A 15,728-nucleotide genomic window follows, 5' to 3' on the forward strand; every position below is an offset into this window, starting at 1 on the left:
TCTATCTATCTATCATCTATCTATCTATCTATCTATCCATCTGCGCACAAGTTCAGACCGCTAAAACAGCGGTTACCTGCAGACACCTGTGGACCCCATAGACCATAACGGAGTATGCTGCGTTCCACGTTTGACGTAAAAGACGGGCACAAACTGGCAAGGGTGGCCAAGCGTCTTTCTTTGCTTCTTGCCTAGCGTCCAATTTTCCATAACACAAACCTAGCCAGAAATGCCTCAGAAGACGGTGAAGACTATATCGACATTGACTTCTATAACTCAGGCACCATAATGGGAACAGGACTCCAAAAGGCCAAGTGAGTGTGATATAAGATGAGAGAGCGCTCAGGAAGCCGGAGAGACAAAGAGCGCTCAGCAGCTCGGTAAATGGAGCCTCTAATAACAAGCTCACTTCCTATTTTAATTCCTAAAAATGCCATTGTCCTTCCCCGCATTTGTTTTCCTTAGGAAATTATTTGAAGTTCTATTACATGCTGCGAAAAAATGGTGTTGACTTCCAAATCTCTATCCACATCACATCTTTCATTGTGAAATCCTCCAGCAGCCTTCATCCTGACCCCATGTGATGTAACGCAGCCTAAGTCAATGCACACGTTGTGAGAAATGTGCGGCCGATTATAGGCGATATCTAGTATTCGCCTCCACCATGAATACATTATCGGGATCCCTTTAAGCAGTTCCAGACCACCCATAGACTGTATACGTCCGGGGCGGCCCACTCTTGAAGAGGACCTTTCACCAGCTTCAACAAGGCCAGATCTTTACATCACTTAATAGTCACCATCCCACTGATTCGGGTACATTTGGAATTTTCTCTCTAGCCCTCACCGTTCCTGAGCAATCACTGGTGTTAGTTTTGGTGCCTGATATACTGTTTAGTCCCTGTACTGTCTGGTGGGCGGTGTCAGACAGGAGCAGACAAGGGGCGTGACTCAGATCTCTGACACTGGCTACCTCTGATTGGAGCTCTGAATCACGCCCCCTGCCTGACACCACCCACCTGACATTATAGAGCTTGAATACCCTGTCAAGCACCACAACTAACTGCACTTGTTGCTCAGGAACAGTGGGGGCTAGAGAGAAAATTCCAGCTGAGCTGGAATCAGGGGAGCACCGCCTATTAAGAGATGCTAAGAACTAGAATGGAGGTGGTGAAAGGTCCTTGTTAACTCTACCAAGATGTACCTGTATGTCCTAAGGCCCAGTTTACATCTGTGTTCAAGTTTCAATTTGGGGAGTCCAGTTGGGAACCCCCTGAACAGAAACCTATCCACATAAAAAAGCGGTTACCTAAGGAAACCCGCAGACCTCATCCTACTAATATTATAAATGTGAAAGTTTGTGTGTTTGGATGTTTGTGAGTTTGGATGTTTGTTCCTCAATCACGCTAAAACGCCTGGACGGATTTGCGTGCAATTTTCCACAAACATAGTTTTCCCTCAGGATTGAGTCACAGGCTACTTTTGGTGCCACTAAACAACATGGCTTCCTAGCAGGAGACTCACAAAAGCAGGACTCCTAGCCCCAGCTATAGACTCCCACACACTGCCTGGCATTTCCTGCCTCAACCTGCCTGCACACTCCTTACTGTCACCTCAGGAGTCGCCCTCACTCTACTCACTCACATTTACATATAGCTTTCCACTATATAACACATCACATTGTAATTACATGTATCTCCTATCACTGCTATATACAGTACCTGATACATATACACTCACCGGCCACTTTATTAGGTACACCATGCTAGTAACGGGTTGGACCCCCTTTTGCCTTCAGAACTGCCTCAATTCTTCGTGGCATAGATACAACAAGGTGCTGGAAGCATTCCTCAGAGATTTTGGTCCATATTGACATGATGGCATCACACAGTTGCAGTCGCAGATTTGTCGGCTGCACATCCATGATGCGAATCTCCCGTTCCACCACATCCCAAAGATGCTCCTCTATTGGATTGAGATCTGGTGACTGTGGAGGCCATTGGAGGACAGTGAACTCATTGTCATGTTCAAGAAACCAGTCTGAGATGATTCCAGCTTTATGACATGGCATTGCATTATCCTGCTGAAAGTAGCCATCAGATGTTGGGTACATTGTGGTCATAAAGGGATGGACATGGTCAGCAACAATACTCAGGTAGGCTTTGGCGTTGCAACGATGCTCAATTGGTACCAAGGGGCCCAAAGAGTGCCAAGAAAATATTCCCCACACCATGACACCACCACCACCAGCCTGAACCGTTACCGATACAAGGCAGGATGGATCCATGCTTTCATGTTGTTGACGCCAAATTCTGACCCTACCATCCGAATGTCGCAGCAGAAATCGAGACTCATCAGACCAGGCAACGTTTTTCCAATCTTCAATTGTCCAATTTCGATGAGCTTGTGCAAATTGTAGCCTCAGTTTCCTGTTCTTAGCTGAAAGGAGTGGCACCCGGTGTGGTCTTCTGCTGCTGTAGCCCATCTGCCTCAAAGTTCGACGTACTGTGCGGCGTTCAGAGATGCTCTTCTGGCTACCTTGGGTGTAACGGGTGGCTATTTGAGTCACTGTTGCCTTTCTATCAGCTCGAACCAGTCTGGCCATTCTCCTCTGACCTCTGGCATCAACAACGCATTTCCGCCCCCCACAGAACTGCCGCTCACTGGATGTTTTTTCTTTTTCGGACCATTCTCTGTAAACCCTAGAGATGGTTGTGCGTGAAAATCCCAGTAGATCAGCAGTTTCTGAAATACTCAGAGCAGCCCTTCTGGCACCAACAACCATGCCACGTTCAAAGGCACTCAAATCACCTTTCTTCCCCAGACTGATGCTCGGTTTGAACTGCAGGAGATTGTCTTGACCATGTCTACATGCCTAAATGCACTGAGTTGCCGCCATCTGATTGGCTGATTAGAAATTAAGTGTTAACGAGCAGTTGGACAGGTGTACCTAATAAAGTGGCCGGTGAGTGTATACTCCTGTACACAGGCTGTATATACTATATAATGACATGTATTACCTATCACTGCTATATACAGTGCCTGATACATATATACTCCTGTACACAGGCTGTATATACTATATAATTACATGTATTACCTATCACTGCTATATACAGTGCCTGATACATATATACTCCTGTACACAGGCTGTATATACTATATAATTACATGTATTACCTATCACTGCTATATACAGTGCCTGATACATATATACTCCTGTACACAGGCTGTATATACTATATAATTACATGTATTACCTATCACTGCTATATACAGTGCCTGATACATATATACTCCTGTACACAGGCTGTATATACTATATAATTACATGTATTACCTATCACTGCTATATACAGTGCCTGATACACATATACTCCTGTACACAGGCTGTATATACTATATAATGACATGTATTACCTATCACTGCTATATACAGTACCTGATACATATATACTCCTGTACACAGGCTGTATATAGTATATAATTACATGTATCTCCTATCACTGCTATATACAGTACCTGATACATATATACCCCTGTACACAGACTGTATATACTATATAATTACATGTATCTCCTATCACTGCTATATACAGTGCCTGATACATATATACTCCTGTACACAGGCTGTATATACTATATAATGACATGTATTACCTATCACTGCTATATACAGTACCTGATACATATATACTCCTGTACACAGGCTGTATATACTATATAATTACATGTATCTCCTATCACTGCTATATACAGTACCTGATACATATATACTCCTGTACACAGGCTGTATATACTATATAATTACATGTATTACCTATCACTGCTATATACAGTGCCTGATACATATATACTCCTGTACACAGGCTGTATATACTATATAATGACATGTATTACCTATCACTGCTATATACAGTACCTGATACATATATACTCCTGTACACAGGCTGTATATACTATATAATTACATGTATCTCCTATCACTGCTATATACAGTGCCTGATACATATATACTCCTGTACACAGGCTGTATATACTATATAATTACATGTATTACCTATCACTGCTATATACAGTACCTGATACATATATACTCCTGTACACAGGCTGTATATACTATATAATTACATGTATCACCTATCACTGCTATATACAGTACCTGATACATATATACTCCTGTACACAGGCTGTATATACTATATAATTACATGTATCTCCTATCACTGCTATATACAGTACCTGATACATATATACTCTTGTACACAGACTGTATATACTATATATTACATGTATTACCTATCACTGCTATATACAGTACCTGATACATATATACTCCTGTACACAAACTGTATATACTATATATTACATGTATCTCTTATCACTGCTATATACAGTACCTGATACATATATACTCCTGTACACAGGCTGTATATACTATATAATTACATGTATTACCTATCACTGCTATATACAGTACCTGATACATATATATTCCTGTACACAGGCTGTATATACTATATAATTACATGTGTCTCCTATCACTGCTATATACAGTACCTGATACATATATACCCCTGTACACAGACTGTATATACTATATAATTACATGTATCTCCTATCACTGCTATATACAGTACCTGATACATATATACTCCTGTACACAGGCTGTATATACTATATAATTACATGTATTACCTATCACTGCTATATACAGTGCCTGATACATATATACTCCTGTACACAGGCTGTATATACTATATAATTACATGTATCTCCTATCACTGCTATATACAGTACCTGATACATATTTACTCCTGTACACAAACTGTATATACTATATATTACATGTATCTCCTATCACTGCTATATACAGTACCTGATACATATATACTCCTGTACACAGACTGTATATACTATATAATTACATGTATCTCCTATCACTGCTATATACAGTACCTGATACATATTTACTCCTGTACACAGGCTGTATATACTATATAATTACATGTGTCTCCTATCACTGCTATATACAGTACCTGATACATATATACCCCTGTACACAGACTGTATATACTATATAATTACATGTATCTCTTATCACTGCTATATACAGTACCTGATACATATATACTCCTGTACACAGGCTGTATATACTATATAATTACATGTATTACCTATCACTGCTATATACAGTACCTGATACATATATATTCCTGTACACAGGCTGTATATACTATATAATTACATGTGTCTCCTATCACTGCTATATACAGTACCTGATACATATATACTCCTGTACACAGACTGTATATACTATATAATTACATGTATCTCCTATCACTGCTATATACAGTACCTGATACATATATACTCCTGTACACAGACTGTATATACTATATAATTACATGTATCTCCTATCACTGCTATATACAGTACCTGATACATATATACTCCTGTACACAGACTGTATATACTATATAATTACATGTATCTCCTATCACTGCTATATACAGTACCTGATACATATATACTCCTGTACACAGGCTGTATAACACATCACATTGTCTGTATCACAACATACACAATATAACACATCAAATCACATTTGCTAGCCCACCAAACTTTTTAAAGCACTTTTACAGTTTGACACGTCTGTGTCCGCCCAATACTCAACTCACTGCATACGAAGTCGCGGGTAAAAGCTAGTAGTCTATAATGGGGTCCATGTGGTTTCTGTTCGGTTTCCGCATGAAAAATACGGAGAGATAAGTGCTGCTTGCAGGACTTTTCTCTCCACATAGTTCATGTGGGGAGGGGGCTGGAATGGCCCAAACACAGATGTGAACCGGGCCTTACAGTGTTAAGCAGTTGCATGAAGCAGTTGGTTTATTACCACCCCTGCCCTCCTGATCATTGTATGGGACCTGCTATGATATCCCTCTCTTCTGACCCGGTACGTGACTGCTAGGGAATTGTAAGAACTGCTTGGTACTAGAGGATCCAGATCAGCTCTATAGTTTCGTTTAGGAGGTTGCATCCTTCCTGTAACTGGGGCTAAATGTATCAGGCCCAGTTACAGAGGAAATCAGCTCCCCCCCCCAAAAAAAAAAAAGTACTGTTAGGGTAAGTTCACACGGAGTTTTTTGGTCAGGGTTTTGAGGTGGATATGATATTGAAATCAATGGGAGCTGCTGAGGTCTTTTTTCCAGGAGCCGTTTCTTCCAACTCCCAGAAAAAAGAAGTGAGATGTTCATTCTTTCAGACGGATTTGCGACATCCGCCTGAAGACACTCCCTCCTGACTAGACCCTGCAGTTCTATGGAGTTCTTACTACAAAAAATTGTCCGCCCGCATGTGAAGTCGCTGTCAGAGCTGACTTGCGCATGCATTAGATTTTGACCCACCGTGCGGCGGAAGAAGAAGATGAAAAGGTCATTGCTGACGAAGATGGGGGCGGCGCTGGAGAGAGTTCTCTCGCAGCATTGGGGTTGCCCCCCAGTGCTGTTTGAGCCCTGGGGCCTGCCCCCAGTGCTGCGAGAGAATTCATCTTCATACCAACAAAAAAACGTGATTTCAGGTGAATGGCGGCGTGGAGAAGACAACAAAAGGTAGGAGAAGAATAGTCTTTCTTAAGGTTATTCTGACATGTTAGCCATAAAAAAAATGTGTTTGACTGATAGGATCCCTTTAAGAAGAGACATGTTTGTTTACATTTATAAATATATATATATATATATATATATATATATATATATGAATAAAAATATGCAAAAATAAAAATAACAGAAATGTTTCAGCGAGACATTTCTGTTATTTCTGTTTGTGAGCTAGACAATGACATTTACAGAGCAGATTCTCCTCTACTCACTGTATACAGTACAAGGGAGACCTCTTAGCAGCTAGTCTCCACCAACCAGATTGTGAGCTAAAGAATGACATTTACAGAGTAGATTCTCCTCTACTCACTGTGTATAGTACAAAGGAGACATCCTAGCAACTAGTCTCCACCAACCAGCTCGTGAGCTAGAGAATGACATTTACAGAGCAGATTCTCCTCTACTCACTGTGTACAGTACAAGGGAGACATCCTAGCAGCTAGTCTCCACCAACCAGTTTTTTGGGCTAGAGAATGACATTTACAGAGCAGATTCTCCTCTTCTCACTGTGTATAGTACAAAGGAGACATCCTAGCAGCTAGTCTCCACCAACCAGCTTGTGAGCTAGAGAATGACATTTACAGAGCAGATTCTCCTCTACTCACTGTGTACAGTACAAGGGAGACATCCTAGCAGCTAGTCTTCACCAACCAGCTCGTGAGCTAGAGAATGACATTTACAGAGCAGATTCTCCTCTACTGACTATGCACTGTACAAGGGAGACATCCTAGCAGCTAGTCTTCACCAACCAGCTCGTGGTACCGCATGTACCAACAAAACCTGTCAATGTGTACGGTCATGAACCAGAAAAAATGGCCGGCTCATGAAGTGGTTAAAGCAGGATCTAGGAAGTAGATGAACCCCAGCAGCCATGTTTATGAACTTTTTGCCTACCGAGTCCTCCAGGCTTATCCGCAGTGCTTAGTCCCAGTTTTGTAGCACAGATGTAAATAGGGTCATGACTTGTGGCCATATATCCTTCCTTCGTTCTATGCTGGCGTGTCTGGATTCGGAATTTGGTGGATGATATCCATGTGTATTCTGATGTACGTTATTACATCTCCACTTCACACGGTTACATGTCATATTACATGCTTGGATTTTTACATTTCCCCAAAAGAGGAAATAATTTTAATTCCTTTCTCTGCACCAAGACACAACATTAGGCCAGACATGGAGGATTACCTTACAGCCCAGCGGAGGACACACATTACAGAAGCATTTTGGCAAAGCTGTGTATTGTACGGACAGGAGGCGGCGATGCTCAGACTCCGAGGTCACAACCAACTCTGTCATAACATATATAGGATGGCCTTGATCTATTGGTACCGTGCGAAATAACCGAAAATCCGCCTCTACTGGCTCCACAGCTCCGAGATTTACAATGTCACACCCGGGAGCTTTACTGTAGTGAATCAAATCGTATTCCTCCAATCAGGATGACTGTGTTATATGTCAGAGACTTCACCGGCTCTCCCTGATGTCTGCCAGACCAGGTGTGTACAATGGCCAAGGTCTCCAGGTCTGGAAGTGTTAAATGAAGCGTGTCTGTATTGTCCGCAAGAATGGTGAATATATGGTGGAAATAATACAGGGAAGAAAAACATCTTCTAGAAATGTATATATTTAGCTACAGTATATAATACACACAGTGATGTCACAGTACAGAGATAATACACACAGTGATGTCACAGTACAGAGATAATACACACAGTGATGTCACAGTACAGGATAATACACACAGTGATGTCACAGTACAGAGATAATACACACAGTGATGTCACAGTACAGAGATAATACACACAGTGATGTCACAGTACAGGATAATACACACAGTGATGTCACAGTACAGGGATAATACACACAGTGATGTCACAGTACAGGGATAATACACACAGTGATGTCACAGTACCGGATAATACACACAGTGATGTCACAGTACAGAGATAATACACACAGTGATGTCACAGTACAGGATAATACACACAGTGATGTCACAGTACAGGGATAATACACACAGTGATGTCACAGTACAGGGATAATACACACAGTGATGTCACAGTACAGAGATAATACACACAGTGATGTCACAGTACAGGATAATACACACAGTGATGTCACAGTACAGGGATAATACACACAGTGATGTCACAGTACAGAGATAATACACACAGTGATGTCACAGTACAGAGATAATACACACAGTGATGTCACAGTACAGAGATAATACACACAGTGATGTCACAGTACAGGGATAATACACACAGTGATGTCACAGTACAGGGATAATACACACAGTGATGTCACAGTACAGAGATAATACACACAGTGATGTCACAGTACAGGGATAATACACACAGTGATGTCACAGTACAGAGATAATACACACAGTGATGTCACAGTACAGGATAATACACACAGTGATGTCACAGTACAGGGATAATACACACAGTGATGTCACAGTACAGAGATAATACACACAGTGATGTCACAGTACAGGGATAATACACACAGTGATGTCACAGTACAGGGATAATACACACAGTGATGTCACAGTACAGAGATAATACACACAGTGATGTCACAGTACAGGGATAATACACACAGTGATGTCACAGTACAGAGATAATACACACAGTGATGTCACAGTACAGAGATAATACACACAGTGATGTCACAGTACAGGGATAATACAAACAGTGATGTCACAGTACAGAGATAATACACACAGTGATGTCACAGTACAGGATAATACACACAGTGATGTCACAGTACAGGATAATACACACAGTGATGTCACAGTACAGGATAATACACACAGTGATGTCACAGTACAGAGATAATACACACAGTGATGTCACAGTACAGGATAATACACACAGTGATGTCACAGTACAGAGATAATACACAGTGATGTCACAGTACAGGATAATACACACAGTGATGTCACAGCACAGAGATAATACACACAGTGATGTCACAGTACAGGATAATACACACAGTGATGTCACAGTACAGAGATAATACACACAGTGATGTCACAGCACAGAGATAATACACACAGTGATGTCACAGTACAGGGATAATACACACAGTGATGTCACAGTACAGGATAATACACACAGTGATGTCACAGTACAGGATAATACACACAGTGATGTCACAGTACAGAGATAATACACACAGTGATGTCACAGTACAGGATAATACACACAGTGATGTCACAGTACAGGGATAATACATACAGTGATGTCACAGTACAGAATAATACACACAGTGATGTCACAGTACAGGGATAATACACACAGTGATGTCACAGTACAGAGATAATACACACAGTGGTGTCACAGAACAGGGATAATACACACAGTGATGTCACAGTACAGAGATAATACACACAGTGATGTCACAGTACAGGGATAATACACACAGTGATGTCACAGCACAGAGATAATACACACAGTGATGTCACAGTACAGGGATAATACACACAGTGATGTCACAGTACAGGATAATACACACAGTGATGTCACAGTACAGGATAATACACACAGTGATGTCACAGCACAGAGATAATACACACAGTGATGTCACAGTACAGGGATAATACACACAGTGATGTCACAGTACAGGATAATACACACAGTGATGTCACAGTACAGGATAATACACACAGTGATGTCACAGTACAGGATAATACACACAGTGATGTCACAGTACAGGATAATACACACAGTGATGTCACAGTACAGGATAATACACACAGTGATGTCACAGTACAGGATAATACACACAGTGATGTCACAGTACAGAGATAATACAAACAGTGATGTCACAGCACAGAGATAATACACACAGTGATGTCACAGCACAGAGATAATACACACAGTGATGTCACAGTACAGGGATAATACACACAGTGATGTCACAGTACAGGATAATACACACAGTGATGTCACAGTACAGAGATAATATACACAGTGATGTCACAGTACAGGATAATACACACAGTGATGTCACAGTACAGGATAATACACACAGTGATGTCACAGTACAGAGATAATACACACAGTGGTGTCACAGTACAGGGATAATACATACAGTGATGTCACAGTACAGAGATAATATACACAGTGATGTCACAGTACAGAGATAATACACACAGTGATGTCACAGTACAGGATAATACACACAGTGATGTCACAGTACAGAGATAATATACACAGTGATGTCACAGTACAGAGATAATACACACAGTGATGTCACAGTACAGGATAATACACACAGTGATGTCACAGTACAGAGATAATACACACAGTGATGTCACAGTACAGGATAATACACACAGTGATGTCACAGTACAGAGATAATATACACAGTGATGTCACAGTACAGAGATAATACACACAGTGATGTCACAGTACAGAGATAATACACACAGTGATGTCACAGTACAGAGATAATACACACAGTGATGTCACAGTACAGAGATAATACACACAGTGATGTCACAGTACAGAGATAATACACACAGTGATGTCACAGTACAGGATAATACACACAGTGATGTCACAGTACAGGATAATACACACAGAGATGTCACAGTACAGAGATAATACACACAGTGATGTCACAGTACAGGGATAATACACACAGTGATGTCACAGTACAGGGATAATACACACAGTGATGTCACAGTACAGAGATAATACACACAGTGATGTCACAGCACAGAGATAATACACACAGTGATGTCACAGTACAGGGATAATACACACAGTGATGTCACAGTACAGGATAATACACACAGTGATGTCACAGTACAGGATAATACACACAGTGATGTCACAGTACAGGATAATACACACAGTGATGTCACAGTACAGAGATAATACACACAGTGATGTTACAGTACAGAGATAATACACACAGTGATGTCACAGTACAGGATAATACACACAGTGATGTCACAGTACAGAGATAATACACACAGTGATGTCACAGTACAGAGATAATACACACAGTGATGTCACAGTACAGGATAATACACACAGTGATGTCACAGTACAGGATAATACACACAGTGATGTCACAGTACAGAGATAATACGCACAGTGATGTCACAGTACAGAGATAATACACACAGTGATGTCACAGTACAGAGATAATACACACAGTGATGTCACAGTACAGGGATAATACACACAGTGATGTCACAGTACAGAGATAATACACACAGTGATGTCACAGCACAGAGATAATACACACAGTGATGTCACAGTACAGGATAATACACACAGTGATGTCACAGTACAGGGATAATACACACAGTGATGTCACAGTACAGGATAATACACACAGTGATGTCACAGTACAGGGATAATACACACAGTGATGTCACAGTACAGGGATAATACACAGTGATGTCACAGTACAGGATAATACACACAGTGATGTCACAGTACAGAGATAATACACACAGTGATGTCACAGTACAGGATAATACACACAGTGATGTCACAGTACAGGGATAATACACACAGTGATGTCACAGTACAGGGATAATACACAGTGATGTCACAGTACAGGATAATACACACAGTGATGTCACAGTACAGGATAATACACACAGTGATGTCACAGTACAGAGATAATACACACAGTGATGTCACAGTACAGGATAATACACACAGTGATGTCACAGTACAGGATAATACACACAGTGATGTCACAGTACAGGATAATACACACAGTGATGTCACAGTACAGAGATAATACACACAGTGATGTCACAGTACAGAGATAATACACACAGTGATGTCACAGTACAGGATAATACACACAGTGATGTCACAGTACAGGGATAATACACACAGTGATGTCACAGTACAGAGATAATACACACAGTGATGTCACAGTACAGGATAATACACACAGTGATGTCACAGTACAGAGATAATACACACAGTGATGTCACAGTACAGGATAATACACACAGTGATGTCACAGTACAGGGATAATACACACAGTGATGTCACAGTACAGGGATAATACACACAGTGATGTCACAGTACAGGATAATACACACAGTGATGTCACAGTACAGGATAATACACACAGTGATGTCACAGTACAGGATAATACACACAGTGATGTCACAGTACAGGATAATACACACAGTGATGTCACAGTACAGGATAATACACACAGTGATGTCACAGTACAGAGATAATACACACAGTGATGTCACAGCACAGAGATAATACACACAGTGATGTCACAGCACAGAGATAATACACACAGTGATGTCACAGTACAGGGATAATACACACAGTGATGTCACAGTACAGGATAATACACACAGTGATGTCACAGTACAGAGATAATATACACAGTGATGTCACAGTACAGGATAATACACACAGTGATGTCACAGTACAGGATAATACACACAGTGATGTCACAGTACAGAGATAATACACACAGTGGTGTCACAGTACAGGGATAATACATACAGTGATGTCACAGTACAGGATAATACACACAGTGATGTCACAGTACAGGATAATACACACAGTGATGTCACAGTACAGAGATAATATACACAGTGATGTCACAGTACAGGATAATACACACAGTGATGTCACAGTACAGGATAATACACACAGTGAAGTCACAGTACAGAGATAATATACACAGTGATGTCACAGTACAGAGATAATACACACAGTGATGTCACAGTACAGGATAATACACACAGTGATGTCACAGTACAGAGATAATACACACAGTGATGTCACAGTACAGGATAATACACACAGTGATGTCACAGTACAGAGATAATACACACAGTGATGTCACAGTACAGAGATAATACACACAGTGATGTCACAGTACAGAGATAATACACACAGTGATGTCACAGTACAGAGATAATACACACAGTGATGTCACAGTACAGGATAATACACACAGTGATGTCACAGTACAGGATAATACACACAGAGATGTCACAGTACAGAGATAATACACACAGTGATGTCACAGTACAGGGATAATACACACAGTGATGTCACAGTACAGGGATAATACACACAGTGATGTCACAGTACAGAGATAATACACACAGTGATGTCACAGCACAGAGATAATACACACAGTGATGTCACAGTACAGGGATAATACACACAGTGATGTCACAGTACAGGATAATACACACAGTGATGTCACAGTACAGGATAATACACACAGTGATGTCACAGTACAGGATAATACACACAGTGATGTCACAGTACAGAGATAATACACACAGTGATGTCACAGTACAGAGATAATACACAGAGTGATGTCACAGTACAGGATAATACACACAGTGATGTCACAGTACAGAGATAATACACACAGTGATGTCACAGTACAGAGATAATACACACAGTGATGTCACAGTACAGAGATAATACACACAGTGATGTCACAGTACAGGATAATACACACAGTGATGTCACAGTACAGAGATAATACACACAGTGATGTCACAGTACAGAGATAATACACACAGTGATGTCACAGTACAGGATAATACACACAGTGATGTCACAGTACAGGATAATACACACAGTGATGTCACAGTACAGAGATAATACGCACAGTGATGTCACAGTACAGAGATAATACACACAGTGATGTCACAGTACAGAGATAATACACACAGTGATGTCACAGTACAGGGATAATACACACAGTGATGTCACAGTACAGAGATAATACACACAGTGATGTCACAGCACAGAGATAATACACACAGTGATGTCACAGTACAGGGATAATACACACAGTGATGTCACAGTACAGGATAATACACACAGTGATGTCACAGTACAGGGATAATACACACAGTGATGTCACAGTACAGAGATAATACACACAGTGATGTCACAGTACAGGATAATACACACAGTGATGTCACAGTACAGAGATAATACACACAGTGATGTCACAGTACAGGATAATACACACAGTGATGTCACAGTACAGGATAATACACACAGTGATGTCACAGTACAGGGATAATACACACAGTGATGTCACAGCACAGAGATAATACACACAGTGATGTCACAGTACAGGATAATACACACAGTGATGTCACAGTACAGAGATAATACACACAGTGATGTCACAGTACAGGATAATACACACAGTGATGTCACAGTACAGAGATAATACACACAGTGATGTCACAGTACAGGATAATACACACAGTGATGTCACAGTACAGGATAATACACACAGTGATGTCACAGTACAGAGATAATACACACAGTGATGTCACAGTACAGGATAATACACACAGTGATGTCACAGTACAGAGATAATACACACAGTGATGTCACAGTACAGGGATAATACACACAGTGATGTCACAGTACAGGATAATACACACAGTGATGTCACAGTACAGAGATAATACACACAGTGATGTCACAGTACAGGATAATACACACAGTGATGTCACAGTACAGGATAATACACACAGTGATGTAACAGTACAGGATAATACACACAGTGATGTCACAGTACAGAGATAATACACACAGTGATGTCACAGTACAGAGATAATACACACAGTGATGTCACAGTAAAGTTATCTCACATTGATTACAGGGAATACAGTGATATTATACAATGTGACAGAAGCAAGCTGACCATAGTGTGTTACAATGTTGCTGATTTTTATGTGTTCACATTGTATCTATATAATAAGTGGGATATTTGCAGATGTTACAGGGTAGACCCATCAAGACAATCATTTCTCAATGTACAACCTCCTGACTATCCACCGGCGTTATAAGGCGGTGCTAAGAAGAATAAAAGGGCAGGGGCTTCTCATGATCCCTTTAAGGCTGGGTCCGGTTGGGTCCGGTTTGCCATCGTTCGGGTCCACAATGCAGACGTGACCTTCGCCTAAGTCTGAGTTTGCTCCTTGTATTTTCCCCATAGCCTCCTGCTGTAGATTAATCCCCTATAATTTTCGTCTACACGGGGGCGGCCGCAGAATATAAATAACCTT

The sequence above is a fragment of the Leptodactylus fuscus genome, chromosome 6, assembly GCF_031893055.1.
Source record: "Leptodactylus fuscus isolate aLepFus1 chromosome 6, aLepFus1.hap2, whole genome shotgun sequence".
Lineage (NCBI taxonomy): Eukaryota > Metazoa > Chordata > Amphibia > Anura > Leptodactylidae > Leptodactylus > Leptodactylus fuscus.